This window comes from Leuresthes tenuis, unplaced genomic scaffold (assembly GCF_036924035.1).
Source record: "Leuresthes tenuis unplaced genomic scaffold, fLeuTen1.0.hap1 SCAF_23, whole genome shotgun sequence".
Taxonomy (NCBI): domain Eukaryota; kingdom Metazoa; phylum Chordata; class Actinopteri; order Atheriniformes; family Atherinopsidae; genus Leuresthes; species Leuresthes tenuis.
The window spans coordinates 12,888,712-12,904,896 of record NW_027325377.1 but is presented as its reverse complement, the minus strand read 5'-3'; the positions used below and the strand labels follow the sequence as shown (position 1 = coordinate 12,904,896).

The following is a 16,185-nucleotide window of genomic DNA, read 5'->3' as shown; positions in this document are numbered from 1 at the left end:
ATACTGCAAAGTAATACTTTCTATTTTGTTGAAACCGATTCAGACATGGATAAATATGAAGGACAAAGCAGTTTTAACTTGGTTTGAGTGAAGGAATTCATTTTATATCAAAATCCAAAATTGTGTAGAACTGGTGAAAAGAAGCTTATTCTCGGATTCCTAAAGGTTTAGTGTTGTTCTTTGGTATACTGCAAAGTAATACTTTCTATTTTGTTGAAACCAATTCAGACATGGATAAATATGAAGGACAAAGCAGTTTTAACTTGGTCTGAGTGAAGGAATTCATTTTATATCAAAATCCGAAATTGTGTAGAACTGGTGATAAGAAGCTTATTCTCGGATTCCTAAAGTTTTAGTGTTGTTCTTTGGTATACTGCAAAGTAATACTTTCTTTTTTGTTGAAACCTATTCAGACATGGATAAATATGAAGGACAAAGCAGTTTTAACTTGGTTTGAGTGAAGGAATTCATTTTATATCAAAATCCGAAATTGTGTAGAACTGGCGATAAGAAGCTTATTCTCGGACTCCTAAAGGTTTAGTGTTGTTCTTTGGTATACTGCAAAGTAATACTTTCTTTTTTGTTGAAACCTATTCAGACATGGATAAATATTAAGGACAAAGCAGTTTTAACTTGGTTTGAGTGAAGGAATTCATTTTATATCAAAATCCGAAATTGTGTAGAACTGGTGATAAGAAGCTTATTCTCGGATTCCTAAAGGTTTAGTGTTGTTCTTTGGTATGCTGCAAATTAATACTTTCTTTTTTATTGAAACCTATTCAGACATGGATAAATATGAAGGACAAAGCAGTTTTAACTTGGTTTGAGTGAAGGAATTAATTTTATATCAAAATCCGAAATTGTGTAGAACTGGTGATAAGAAGCTTATTCTCGGATTCCTGAAAAGGTTTAGAGTTGTTCTTTCCTATCCTGCAAAGTACAACGTTCTTTTTTGTTTAAAGCTATTTAGACATGAATAAATATGAAGGACAAAGCAGTTTTAACTTGGTTTGAGTGAAGGAATTCATTTTATATCAAAATCCGAAATTGTGTAGAACTCGTGAAAAGAAGATTATTCTCGGATTCCTAAAGGTTTAGTGTTGTTCTTTCCTATCCTGCAAAGTACAACGTTCTTTTTTGTTTAAAGCTATTATGACATGGATAAATATGAAGGACAAAGCAGTTTTAACTTAATCGGTTTCAACAAAATAGAAAGTATTACTTTGCAGTATACCAAAGAACAACACTAAACCTTTAGGAATCCGAGAATAAACTTATTTCCACGAGTTCTACACAATTTCGGATTTTGATATAAAATGAATTCTTTCACTCAAACCAAGTGAAAACTGCTTTGTCATATTTTTCAGCAAGTATGGTCGGACATTCACACCTACTCACAGCCGAAAACCTCCGCTCCCGCATTTGATGGTGTATAGTCGGGCATTCTCACCATTTCTCATCAGGTTTTTGCAAATTATGATCTGACATTCACACCTGCTTTTGATGATGTATGGTTGGGCATTCGCACCTTTTTTTTTACCCATTTTTGAGGAATTATGGGTGGACATTCACACCTTCTTGCAGCTAAACACCTCCGCTCCCACTTATGATCATGTGCGGTTTGATATTCGAAAATTTTCTTTCATGTTTTCTAGCAATTATTGATGGACATTTCAGACCTTCTTGCAGCTGAACCCCTCTGCTCCCGCTTTTGATGGTGTATAGTCGGGCTTTCAAGCCTTTTCTTCCCCGGTTTTTACAAATTATGGTCGGACATTCACACCTTCTTATGGCGGAACACCTCCGCTCCCTCTATTGATGGTGTATGTTTGGGCATTCGAACCTTTTCTTACCCGCCTTTTACAAACTATGGTCGGACATTCAAACCTTCTTGTTGCCGAACACATCCAGTTCTGCTTTTGAGGATGTATGGTCGGACTTTCACACCTTTTAGTAGCCAAACAACTCCGCTCCCGCTATTGATTGTGTACAGTCGGGTATTTTAACCTTTTCTTACCCGCTTTTTACCAATTATGGTCGGACATTCACACCTTCTTACAGCGGAACACCTCCGCTCCCTGTTTTGATCATTTATGGTCTGGCAATACTACCTTTTCTTACCCGTTTTTGAGTAATTATGGCTGGACATTCACAGCTTCTTGCATCCGAACACCTCTTCTCTGCTTTTGATGATGAATAGTCCGGCATTCTTACCTCTTCTAACACATTTTTCAGTAATTATTGTCGGTCATTCACACCTTTCTCATCAGCTTTTTGCAAATTATGATCTGACATTCACACCTACTTGCAGCCGAACACCTCGGCTTCCGTTTTTGATGGTGTATATTTTGGCATTCGAACCTTTTCTTACCCACTTTTTACAAACTATGCTCGGACATTCACACCTTCTTGCAGCGAAACACCTCCGCTCCCTCTTTTGATTGTGTATGTTCGGGCATTCGAACCTTTTCTTACCCGCTTTTTACAAACTATGGTCGGACATTCAAACCTTCTTGTGGCCGAACACATCCACTTCTGCTTTTGATGATGTATAGTTGGGCATTCACACCTTTTCTTACCCATTTTTCAGTAATTATTGGTGGACATTCAGACCTTCTTGCAGCTGAACCCCTCTGCTCCCGCTTTTGATGGTGTATAGTCGGGCTTTCGAGGCTTTTCTTCAACGGTGTTTACAAATTATGGTTGGAAAATCAGACCTTGCAGCCGAACACCTCCGCTCCCTCTTTTGATCATACATTGTCGGGCATTCGCACCTTGTCTTACCCGCGTTTTACAAACCATGGTCGGACTTTCACACCTTCTTGTAGCCGAACAACTCCGCTCCCGCTATTGATTGTGTACAGTTGGGTATTTTAACCTTTTCTTACCCGCTTTTTACCAATTATGGTCCGACTTTCACACCGTCTTACAGCGGAACACCTCCGCTCCCTCTTTTGATGGTGTATGTTCGGGCATTCGAACTTTTTCTTACCCACTTTTTACAAACTATGGTCGGACATTCAAACCTTCTTGTAGCAGAACACATCCACTTCTTCTTTTGATGATGTATGGTTGGGCATTCGCACCTTTTCTTACCCATTTTTCAGGAATTATGGGTGGACATTCACACCTATTTGCAGTCGAACAGCTCTGCTCCCACTTTTGATTATGTTTGGTTGGATATTCGAACCTTTTCTTAACTGCTTTTTACAAACTTTGGTCGGACGTTCACACCTTCTTGCAGCCGAACACCTCCGTTTCCGCTTTTGATGGTATATATTCAGGCATTCGAACCTTTTCTTACCCGCTTTTTACCAACTATGGTCGGACATTCGCACCATCTTACAGCGGAACACCTCCGCTCCCTCTTTTGATGGTGTATGTTCGGGCATTCGCACCTTTTCTTACCCGCTTTTTACAAACTATGGTTGGACATTCAAACCTTCTTGTAGCCGAAAACCTCCACTCCCTCTTTTGATCATACATTGTCGGGCATTCGCACCTTTTCTTACCCGCTTTCTACAAACTATGCTCGGACATTCAAACCCTCTTGTAGCCAAACACATCCACTCCTGCTTTTGTTGATGTATGGTTGGGCATTCGAACCTACTTGTTGCCCGCTTTTCATTAATTATGGGTGGACATTCAGACCTACTTGCAGCCGAACACCTCGGCTTCCGCTTTTGATGGTGTATATTCTGGCATTCGAACCTTTTCTTACCCACTTTTTACAAACTATGCTCGGACATTCACACCTTCTTGCAGCGAAACACCTCCGCTCCCTCTTTTGATTGTGTATGTTCGGGCATTCAAACCTTTTCTTACCCGCCTTTTACAAACTATGGTCGGACATTCAAACCTTCTTGTGGCCGAACACATCCACTTCTGCTTTTGATGATGTATAGTTGGGCATTCACACCTTTTCTTACCCATTTTTCAGTAATTATTGGTGGACATTCAGACCTTCTTGCAGCTGAACACCTCTGCTCCCGCTTTTGATGGTGTATAGTCGGGCTTTCGAGGCTTTTCTTCAACGGTGTTTACAAATTATGGTTGGAAATTCAGACCTTGCAGCCGAACACCTCCGCTCCCTCTTTTGATCATACATTGTCGGACATTCGCACCTTGTCTTACCCGCGTTTTACAAACCATGGTCGGACATTCACAGCTTCCTCTCCACCATACTTGTATGGTGGGATATTCACACCCACTTGCATCCGAAGACCTCCGCCCCCACTTTTGTTGATATTTAGTCGGTCATTCACACCTTACCCGTTTTCTTGCAGCCAAACACCTCTGATCTCGCTTTTGATGATGTAAGATTGGGCATTCAGACCTTGCTTTTCCTGCTTTTCACCAACTATAGACGGACATTCACACCTTCTTGCAGCCGAACACTTCCGCTCCACCTTTTAGGTTTCTATCACACCTTTTTTTTCACCGCATTTTATAGATTATGGTTGGAAATTCTCAACCACTCATCCGAAGACCTCTCCTCCCGCTTTTGTTAATATATTTGAACTTTAGTCAGACATTCACACCTACTTGCAGCCGAACACCACCTCTCTAGCTTTTGATGATGTATGGTCCGGCATTCCTACCGTTTCTAACACATTTTTCAGCAATTATGGTAGGACATTCACACCTTCTTGCAGCTGAACACCTCCTCTCCCACTTATGATCATATGCAGATTGATTTTCGAAAATTTTCTTTCATGTTTTCTAGCAATTAATGATGGACATTTAGACCTTCTTGCAGCTGAATACCTCCGCTCCCGCTTTTGATCATACATTGTCAGGCATTCGAACCTTGTCTTACAAACTTTAGTCAAACATTCACACCTTTTTGCAGCCGAACACAGTTTTTTTCAGCCGATTTTGGGCATTCGAACCTTTTCATACCCACTTTTTACCAACTATGGTCGGACATTCAAACCTTCTTGTAGCCGAACACATCCAGTCCTGCTTTTGATGATGTATGTTCAGGCATTCGAACCTTTTCTTACCCGCTTTTTACAAACTATGCTCGGACATTCAAACCTTCTTGTAGCCGAACACATCCACTCCTGCTTTTGATGATGTATGGTTGGGCATTCGAACCTACTTGTTGCCCGCTTTTCATTAATTATGGGTGGACATTCACACCTTGTCGCAGCCAAACACCTCCGCTCCCTCAAAAATCAAAACGATCATGTATGGTTGGACATTCGCACCTTTTCTCACCCGCTTTTTGCAAACTATGGTCGGCCATTCACAGCTTCCTCTCCACCATACTTCTATGGTGGGATATTCACACCCACTTGCATCCGAAGACCTCCGCCCCCACTTTTGTTGATATTTAGTCGGTCATTCGCACCTTACCCACTTTTGGCAAACTATGGCCTTCTTGCAGCCAAAAACCTCTGATCTCGCTTTTGATGATGTAAGGTTGGGCATTCAGACCTTGCTTCACCTGCTTTTCACCAAATATAGTCGGACATTCACACCTTCTTGCAGCCGAACACTTCCGCTCCACCTTTTAGTTTTCTATGGGGCATTCACACCTTTTTTTTCACCGCATTTTATAAAAACACCACAGGAACACCGTATTGAGGCTTTGTTCTGACCGCTCATTCGGTGTCGCGTTTCTTTCAAGCAATTCTCCTGGTTAGCCCGCACTCGGCTCGCTCCCAGAACCGTGTTAAAGTCTACTTCGCATTCACTCTCTTTTCTCAGCAGACTAAAAGAAAGTTTCATCTTGGGCTCCCTGAAACTTCCATCCTGCACCGCTGTTTGCTTTTTCACAAGAGCAGAGGAGAGCGCACCGTTCCCAGGGGCACTACAGTACCGGGTCGATGCTTGGAGTGAACGGAGCAAGCTCCTTTTTCAACTCCTATTGATACAAATCCATTTAATATGTAGTCCTCGCATAGAGGACACATCAGACATTAAACTAATAAGAACAGATACTACACTTGATCTTAGCCAAAAGGCCGAGAAGCGATAACTGTCCGCTGGTTCACGTCCGAGGGCCCTTCCTGGCACAATGCGCACTTGTAGCGGTGTTCTTTTTATGGCCATAGTGTCACTTTGCACCTCGGCCCACCCGCTGCACTGAGCACTCTTCAGCCCTTTTAAATGGTATAACTTTACACTACCGCACGCTCCAGCGAGCACCATTCAAGCAACAACTTTGCACTCCAGCTTCGAACATTGGCACAGTCGCAACAAGTAAGGTGACTCTACTCAGAGAAGTCACTCTGCACAGTAACAAGATTTCTTTTGCACAGACAGAAAGGGCTTCATCCGCAAAGGTAAAGCCTGCCAAAAATAGAAACAACTCATTAGTGCTGCTCAACGTTGTACTTTGCAGTAAAAGAAAGAGCAAATCTAAAGATTCAGGAATCCGAGAATAAGCTTACTTCCATGAGTTCTTCACGATTTCGGATTTTGCTATAAAATGAATTCCTTCACTCAAACTAAATTAAAACTGCTAAACCGCTAATCTGTTACATGCAAGGCAGATGTCAAATTCACCGAAATAGGATCTAAGGGTATTTGGCCAATCGAGCTGTAGCAGCTTCGGTAAAAGAGTATAAGTTGAAGAGTTTGTGAATAAAGGTGTGCGCACACATAGTGAGTTGTAGGAAAAAAGGCAGGGAGCAATGCCGGCTGGGGTATAGGTTCTTGTATGTTGTCTGACTGTTTGATTTGAATGTGTTGTGTAAGTGTCCTGTTGAATGTTACATGTTTGGGCTTTGACACGCTTCACTGTGGTTGTTAACTGTGTGGTGTGTCCTGAAATGTTATATGTTTGGGCTGTGTGACATGCTTAATGCTTTTCAGTAGCAACCCACTTATTCATATATAGCAACTGACAACATAAGAAGTCCGGACATACTTTGATAGTAGTTGTAGAAGTATCCTTATTGATAATAGATAAACTAATTCATAGTGATAGAACAGTAGATGAACAGGTGCCTGCACATGTCTCATGAAAATAAAATGGGTGTATGATTGCTGACGGCAGAGCAATACTGCCAAACTTATGAGTTCTTGTGGCAAACTTGATTCAGTGTCTTGACGTGTATACGCTGTTTCGCTGACTTGTCACAAGAAACAAAGTGTGTTTGATAAGATCCGACCATTTTATTACGGGAGGATCAGTATGTATGGATTCTGATGTGACTGATAAACTCATTCGTATCTTAAGCATAATCTAATACGTGAGACAACGCCCTGGCACACAATCAAAAAAAAAAAAAAGAGAGAGCGATTTTGTGTCCCCACAGTCCATAATGTAGAAAAGAGAGAAAAAAGCCTTTCTGATTTGTTTTGTGTGCTCACAGTGCAGAGTGTAGAGAAAAGAGAGAAAAGAAAGCCGTTTTGGTGTCACGGGTGTTGTGACTTACACACACACATTTCTGAATTGAGAAAGGAAATTATTTTAGAGGAAGCACTAGAGTTTAGATCCCACATTTGTTGATAGGCATTCATTTAATTTTTCTTTTAATCAGTTTTAAAGTGAATACTAACTGAGAAATGAAAAAGGTGAAGAGTTTAGAAGCTTGGTTCAAGAGCAAAACTTGGTTTATGATCAGCTGAGTCTCTAAACAGAACAGCAAAGGGCTTCATCGAACATTTAAAAAAGATTCAGATTGTTAGAATATCCAGAATTTATAGGAATGGTGGTGATTACTCTTATTTTCTAGAATGGAAATAACTGCACCATGTCTGTTTTATGAATTTAAGGGGCTAAAAAGTTTTGTTCTCGTTTTTCTATGATTAACCGAATGTATGTGAGAGTCCAAACAGACAGAAGGGTTACGGCCGAGCGCTGGACCTTCCAAAAAAGATGAGACAGGCTGGACCCGTGCCATACTAGTTAAGGCCTGCCTGTGGATAACAGGTTCTTTAAACTCTCACACACACAAACTCACACACGTTCGCACACATACACCCATACACACACACATTCTTGAACTTGCTGCATGATTAAACCTTTGCATTAACTGACTCCAGCAACTCTGAGTCTCATTGAGAGACTTTTCTCAACAATTGGGTCCTCAAACCAGATCTCAACGTTTTTTCCGCTGTCCAGGGTCGGAGCTGAAACCGTGCACGGGGGAGTCCAGTACTCCTAATGAAAGACCCCCTGCTGAATTGCGGTAATTAGGGGCCAGTGTCCACTGAAAGGGGGAAAAAGGGACGAGATCGTACTTTTGAATCAATGGCCAGAAGCCATTGGCAGTGCAGGCATCAACAATAATGGTGTTATTTCACCCATTAACACTTAAGGTACCTCATGCAGTGGCTGTGATATGGTTACTTAACAAAATATCTTTACCAGACATCTCTTCTACATAACAGTTCTTCTTTCACAGCCACACCTTGTTGTCGAGAGATGTGCTACACTTAATCCATCCACACTGCTACCTACCCCACAGATGGAAAGCCAGAAATAACCATCAGTGTTTTACCCAGGCCAGACTTAACTGATATACGTTATGAAAATGCAGAAATAACTATATTTATTCAACAGATCAAGGAAAAAAACCCTGATGGCACAAATGCTACAGGATTTGCAGTAGTAACAGAAACTGAAGCTTTCTTAAAACAACCACTACCAAAAAATTACTCTGTTCAAGCAGTCGAATTGGTAGCTTTAACTGAAGCTTGTAAATTAAATAACAAAAAGGTTGTTAACGTTTACACTGACAGTCAGTATGCCTTCTCAACTGTACATGTGTTAACACAGCATTGGAAAAACAGGTATGTTGACATCCACAGCTAAATGTATAAACTACAAATATTTTAGCATTATTAGATGTTATTCAATTGCCATCTACAATAGACTCGTATGAATGACCGGAAGGAAAACCATACTGCCAAAGAATTTGTTTAAATATGCTGCAGTATTGAGCCACGGACCATGTCATGTCTCAACAGGAGGGATGGAAGCAATAATGAACCAGGTTTTTACAGCATATGGTTTTACTAATTATTAAAAACATTTTTTTAGAATAAATAAATGAATAAAGTTTTGTCTAGCAGGTCAAATATGTGCAAAATACATTCCACAGGGCAATCTAAGACCAAAACGAAGATAATTCCCTAAGCCAGTGTATCTTTTTCAACATATTTGTTTGGATTTCATTATTTCATTATTTTGTAGATTTCATTGAACTAAATTAATGTTAAGGGAAACGATTCTGCTCAGTGACAACAGAGGTTTTTACCAAATGGTCTGAAATATTTCCATGTGCACAAGCAGATGCACTCTCAGTAGCAAAATCACGCGTAAAATAACTCATTTCTAGATTTGAAATTCCTGAAAAGATCTTCAGTGATAATTTGACACACTTTGTAAACAATGTCATCTCACTGATGGCAAAGAACTTAAAATAGACCTTAGAAACCACTGTGATATAGAAGGTTTCGCTAACACATTGGAATTGTTTTACTATTTACATATGCATGTGCAGTGAAGAATTGCTTGCTGCTGATAAATGCAAAGAAGAACAGCTTACACATAAATGCTCACATATAGGCTGCTGAATGCAATGAAGACCTGCTTATCCAGTAAAGTTCAATGTCAATGTGTAATATTCAATTAGGATTTGCAAAACAGTGAAGTTAAACAATGAATGGGTCCATAGTCGGTATGAGAAGACTACAGGAATATTTACCTGGGTGTACGTTCAAACAGAGATGAGAAAATTGCGATAAATTATTGTTTGTTTGTTTGTTAGTATGTATATGAATGTTATGTGTATAAACTGTGTTGAGTTGTAGTTACTCAGTAGTGTCTCAGTGAAACAACCGACGGGGGAAGCCTTGCGGTGACAACAAAAGCAGTGTTTTACTGATCAGTCAAGTTGCTCCAGTGTACTCCATACAAACTGGTTGGCTACTGAAGGGATAGAAAATGGGGAATACTTGTTTTAAAGCAAACAAGGAATTAGATGGGAAAAATACATGTTTTAACGGGACCCAGACAATATTAAATACTCAGACAGATGGGAGAAGAAGTGTAGTTTTGTAGGAAATCACAAAATTATTACATAAAATGAGTGAAATCAATTGAAGAATGCCTTTCTGAAGAGCTGATTACCACAGATGAGCAGCTTTGCGACCAAGCACATTGTAGATCGCTTTACTGCCAAAATGATCTAGTTTAATGGATTGGTTTAGACATTTATAACAGCATTTTAAGAACAAAAAGAGAAACAAAAAGGGACAACGCTTCATGGTGGAAGGTGATGTATAAATAACTGTGTATATGATGAAGGAGAGACCATTTGAGCAGCACAGCCATTTCGCAGCACAGGGACAGCAGTCCAAGTTAAAGGATCTCCCATGTGGTATCACCTGTCACACTGTGTCAAGGCATCAAAAGAAGAAAAAATCACCAAACTCAAGGACAAAGAGACGAAGACTCCGGTGAACGAAGAGAGAGGACTTACAAACCAGAAATACAAAAGGATGCTCGATATCAAGATCCAGAAGAAGAGGCTAACAATGCCACGAACACTTACGATGCTGGGAATGATGCCAGCAATGAACAGAGAAGAAGATTCAGTGTCATCAATCTGCAACACGTGCCTCTAATGAGGGGGTGAATATAGAATCCTCAACGATTACAACGTCTCTGGGAACTGTGACAACAACAAGGTTTAAACCATTTTGATATATATTGTAACCTATTGGCTAAGGAATAGTGCTGAAAATGAGGTAAATCTAATCCACCACTGTCCTTGGTCTTCTGTAGGGTTTTTAAACTAATACGTGGTGGGTTTTTTTCCACAGAAATTTGGAGATGCATGAATCTAGTGACTTAAACCAAGTAGCAGATGGTTTTATGGGGATCATTGAGAACAAATAGTTAACTTTTGGTAGTATCATCATTTTAATGGTTGTAACTCTCCCCATAAGTGATATAGGTAAGGACTTCCAACGAGAGAGATCGTCCTCTACTCTCTTTACTAATTGCACATAATCCATCTGTACTTATCAGTTTAATATGTGATATGTCTATGCAAGGACTACATATTAAATGGATTTTTATCAATAGGAGTTGAAAAAGGAGCTTGCTCCGTTCACTCCAAGCATCGACCCGGTACTGCAGTGCCGCTGGGAACGGTGCGCTCTCCTCTGCTCTTGTGAAAAAGCTAACAGCGGTGCAGGATGGAAGTTTCTTTTAGTCTGCTGAGAAAAGAGAGTGAATGCGAAGTAGACTTTAACACGGCTCTGGGAGCGAGCCGAGTGCGGGCTAACCAGGAGAAATGCTTGAAAGAAACGCGACACCGAATGAGCGGTCAGAACAAAGCCTCAATACGGTGTTCCTGTGGTGTTTTTATAAAATGCGGTGAAAATAAAGGTGTGAATGCCCCATAGAAAACTAAAAGGTGGAGCGGAAGTGTTCGGCTGCAAGAAGGTGTGAATGTCCGACTATATTTGGTGAAAAGCAGGTGAAGCAAGGTCTGAATGCCCAACCTTACATCATCAAAAGCGAGATCAGAGGTTTTTGGCTGCAAGAAGGCCATAGTTTGCCAAAAGCGGGTAAGGTGCGAATGACCGACTAAATATCAACAAAAGTGGGGGCGGAGGTCTTCGGATGCAAGTGGGTGTGAATATCCCACCATACAAGTATGGTGGAGAGGAAGCTGTGAATGGCCGACCATAGTTTGCAAAAAGCGGGTGAGAAAAGGTGCGAATGTCCAACCATACATGATCGAAACAGGGTGTTTGGCTGCGACAAGGTGTGAATGTCCACCCATAATTAATGAAAAGCGGGCAACAAGTAGGTTCGAATGCCATACCATACATCATCAAAAGCAGGAGTGGATGTGTTCGGCTACAAGAAGGTTTGAATGTCCGAGCATAGTTTGTAAAAAGCGGGTAAGAAAAGGTTCGAATGCCCGAACATACACCATCAAAAGAGGGAGCGGAGGTGTTCCGCTGTAAGACGGTGTGAATGTCCGACCATAGTTGGTAAAAAGTGGGTATGAAAAGGTGCGAATGCCCAAATTCGGCTGCAAAAAACTGTGTTCGGCTGCAAAAAGGTGTGAATGTTCGACTAAAGTTTGTAAAAAGCGGGTAAGACAAGGTGCGAATGCCTGACAATGTATTATCAAAAGCGGGAGCGGAGGTGTTCAGCTGCAAGAAGGTCTAAATGTCCATAATTAATTGCTAGAAAACATGAAAGAAAATTTTCGAAAATCAATCCGCACATGATCAAAAGCTAGAGAGGTGGTGTTCGGCTACAAGTAGGTGTGAATGTCTGACTAAAGTTCAAATATATTAACAAAAGCGGGAGGAGAGGTCTTCGGATGAGTGGTTGAGAATTTCCAACCATAATCTATAAAATGCGGTGAAAAAAAAGGTGTGATAGAAACCTAAAAGGTGGAGCGGAAGTGTTCGGCTGCAAGAAGGTGTGAATGTCCATCTATAGTTGGTGAAAAGCAGGAAAAGCAAGGTCTGAATGCCCAATCTTACATCATCAAAAGCGAGATCAGAGGTGTTTGGCGGCAAGAAAACGGGTAAGGTGTGAATGACCGACTAAATATCAACAAAAGTGGGGGCGGAGATCTTCGGATGCAAGTGGGTGTGAATATCCCACCATACAAGTATGGTGGAGAGGAAGCTGTGAATGGCCGACCATAGTTTGCAAAAAGCGGGTGAGAAAAGGTGCGAATGTCCAACCATACATGATCAAAACAGGGAGCGGAGGTGTTTGAGTGTGACAAGGTGTGAATGTCCACCCATAATTAATGAAAAGCGGGCAACAAGTAGGTTCGAATGCCCAACCATACATCAACAAAAGCAGGAGTGGATGTGTTTGGCTACAAGAAGGTTTGAATGTCCGAGCATAGTTTGTAAAAAGCGGGTAAGAAAAGGTGCGAATGCCCGACAAAGTATGATCAAAAGAGGGAGTTGAGGTTTTCGGCTACAAGAAGGTTTGAATGTACGACCATAGTTTGTAAAAAGCGGGTAAGAAAAGGTGCGAATGCCCGAACATACACCATTAAAAGAGGGAGCGGAGGCGTTACACTTGAAAGACGGTGTGAATGTCCGACCATAGTTGGTAAAAAGTGGGTAAGAAAAGGTTCGAATGCCCGAATATATACCATCAAAAGCGGAAGCGGAGGTGTTCGGCTGCAAGAAGGTGTGAACGTCCGACCAAAGTTTGTAAAAAGCAGTTAAGAAAAGGTTCGAATATCCAACCAAACATAATCAAAAGTGGGAGCAGAGCTGTTCGACTGCAAGTAGGTGTGAATATCCACCCATAATTCCTGAAAAATGGGTAAGAAAAGGTGCGAATGCCCAACCATACATCATCAAAAGAAGAAGTGGATGTGTTCTGCAACAAGAAGGTTTGAATGTCCAACCATAGTTTGTAAAAAGCGGGTAAGAAAAATTTCGAATGCCCGAACATACACCATCAAAAGAGGGAGCGGAGGTGTTCCGCTGTAAGATGCTGCGAATGTCCGACCATAGTTGGTAAAAAGCGGGTAAGAAAAGGTTAAAAAACCGGACTGTACACAATCAATAGCGGGAGCGGAGTTGTTCGGCTACAAGAAGGTGTGAAAGTCCGACCATGGTTTGTAAAAAGCGGGTAAGACAAGGTGCGAATGCCCGACAATGTATGATCAAAAGAGGGAGCGGAGTTGTTCGGCTGCAAGGTCTGAATTTCCAACCATAATTTGTAAACACCGTTGAAGAAAAGGCTCGAATGCCCGACTATAAACCATCAAAAGCGGGAGCGGAGGTGTTCAGCTGCAAGAAGGTCTGAATGTCCACCAATAATTACTGAAAAATGGGTAAGAAAAGGTGTGAATGCTCAACTATACATCATCACAAGCAGAAGTGGATGTGTTCGGCCACAAGAAGGTTTGAATGTCCGACCATAGTTTGTAAAAGGCGGGTAAGAAAAGGTTCGAATGCCCGAACATACACCATCAAAAGAGGGAGCGGAGGTGTTCCGCTGTAAGACGGTGTGAATGTCCGACCATAGTTGGTAAAAAGTGGGTATGAAAAGGTGCGAATGCCCAAATTCGGCTGCAAAAAACTGTGTTCGGTTGCAAAAAGGTGTGAATGTTCGACTAAATATCAACAAAAGTGGGGGCGGAGATCTTCGGATGCAAGTGGGTGTGAATATCCCACCATACATGTATGGTGGAGAGGAAGCTGTGATTGGCCGACCATAGTTTGCAAAAAGCGGGTGAGAAAAGGTGCGAATGTCCAACCATACATGATCAAAACAGGGAGCGGAGGTGTTTGGCTGTGACAAGGTGTGAATGTCCACCCATAATTAATGAAAAGCGGGCAACAAGTAGGTTCGAATGCCCAACCATACATCAACAAAAGCAGGAGTGGATGTGTTTGGCTACAAGAAGGTTTGAATGTCCGATCATAGTTTGTAAAAAGCGGGTAAGAAAAGGTGCGAATGCCCGACAAAGTATGATCAAAAGAGGGAGTGGAGGTTTTCGGCTACAAGAAGGTTTGAATGTACGACCATAGTTTGTAAAAAGCGGGTAAGAAAAGGTGCGAATGCCCGAACATACACCATCAAAAGAGGGAGCGGAGGTGTTACACTTGAAAGACGGTGTGAATGTCCGACCATAGTTGGTAAAAAGTGGGTAAGAAAAGGTTCGAATGCCCGAATATATACCATCAAAAGCGGAAGCGGAGGTGTTCGGCTGCAAGAAGGTGTGAACGTCCGACCAAAGTTTGTAAAAAGCAGTTAAGAAAAGGTTCGAATATCCAACCAAACATAATCAAAAGTGGGAGCAGAGCTGTTCGACTGCAAGTAGGTGTGAATATCCACCCATAATTCCTGAAAAATGGGTAAGAAAAGGTGCGAATGCCCAACCATACATCATCAAAAGAAGAAGTGGATGTGTTCTGCTACAAGAAGGTTTGAATGTCCAACCATAGTTTGTAAAAAGCGGGTAAGAAAAAGTTCGAATGCCCGAACATACACCATCAAAAGAGGGAGCGGAGGTGTTCCGCTGTAAGATGCTGCGAATGTCCGACCATAGTTGGTAAAAAGCGGGTAAGAAAAGGTTAAAAAACCGGACTGTACACAATCAATAGCGGGAGCGGAGTTGTTCGGCTACAAGAAGGTGTGAAAGTCCGACCATGGTTTGTAAAAAGCGGGTAAGACAAGGTGCGAATGCCCGACAATGTATGATCAAAAGAGGGAGCGGAGTTGTTCGGCTGCAAGGTCTGAATTTCCAACCATAATTTGTAAACACCGTTGAAGAAAAGGCTCGAAAGCCCGACTATACACCATCAAAAGCGGGAGCGGAGGTTTTCAGCTGCAAGAAGGTCTGAATGTCCACCAATAATTACTGAAAAATGGGTAAGAAAAGGTGTGAATGCCCAACTATACATCATCACAAGCAGAAGTGGATGTGTTCGGCCACAAGAAGGTTTGAATGTCCGACCATAGTTTGTAAAAGGCGGGTAAGAAAAGGTTCGAATGCCCGAACATACACAATCAAAAGAGGGAGCGGAGGTGTTTCACTGCAAGAAGGTGTGAATGTCCGAGCATAGTTTGTAAAAAGTGGGTAAGAAAAGGTTCGAATGCCAGAACATACACCATCAAAAGAGGGAGCGGAGGTGTTCCGCTGTAAGAAGGTGTGAATGTCCGACCATAGTTGGTAAAAAGCGGGTAAGAAAAGGCTAAAATACCCAACTCTACACAATCAATAGCGGGAGCGGAGTTGTTCGGCTAAAAGAAGGTATGAAAGTCCGACCATGGTTTGTAAAAAGCGGGTAAGAAAAGGTTCGAATGCCAAAATATACACCATCAAAAGCGGAAGCCGAGGTGTTCGGCTGAAAGTAGGTGTGAATGTCAGATCATAATTTGTAAAAAGCTGATGAGAAAGGTGTGAATGACCGACAATAATTGCTGAAAAATGTGTTAGAAAAGGTAAGAATGCCGGACCATTCTACATCAAAAGCGGGAGAAGAGGTGTTCGGCTGCAAGAAGCTGTGAATGTCCAGCCATAATAACTCAAAAACGGGTAAGAAAAGGTAGTATTGCCAGACCATAAATGATCAAAACAGGGAGTGGAGGTGTTCCGCTGTAAGAAGGTGTGAATGTCCCACCATAATTGGTAAAAAGCGGGTAAGAAAAGGTTAAAATACCAGATTGTACACAATCAATAGCGGGAGCGGAGTTGTTTGGCTACTAAA

General features: G+C 41.6%; 1 non-coding gene and 1 pseudogene across 1 annotated transcript; one reads left to right on the top strand and one right to left on the bottom strand.

Annotated features, from left to right (window-relative positions):
- Positions 1 to 5,793: 5,793 nt before the first annotated feature.
- Positions 5,794 to 5,984, bottom strand: LOC140283299 (U2 spliceosomal RNA). Its single transcript, XR_011910007.1, has one exon. It is a non-coding gene; the product is annotated as a U2 spliceosomal RNA (small nuclear RNA).
- Positions 5,985 to 10,955: 4,971 nt separating this feature from the next.
- Positions 10,956 to 11,132, top strand: LOC140283444 (U2 spliceosomal RNA; annotated as a pseudogene).
- The last annotated feature ends 5,053 nt before the right edge of the window (positions 11,133 to 16,185 follow it).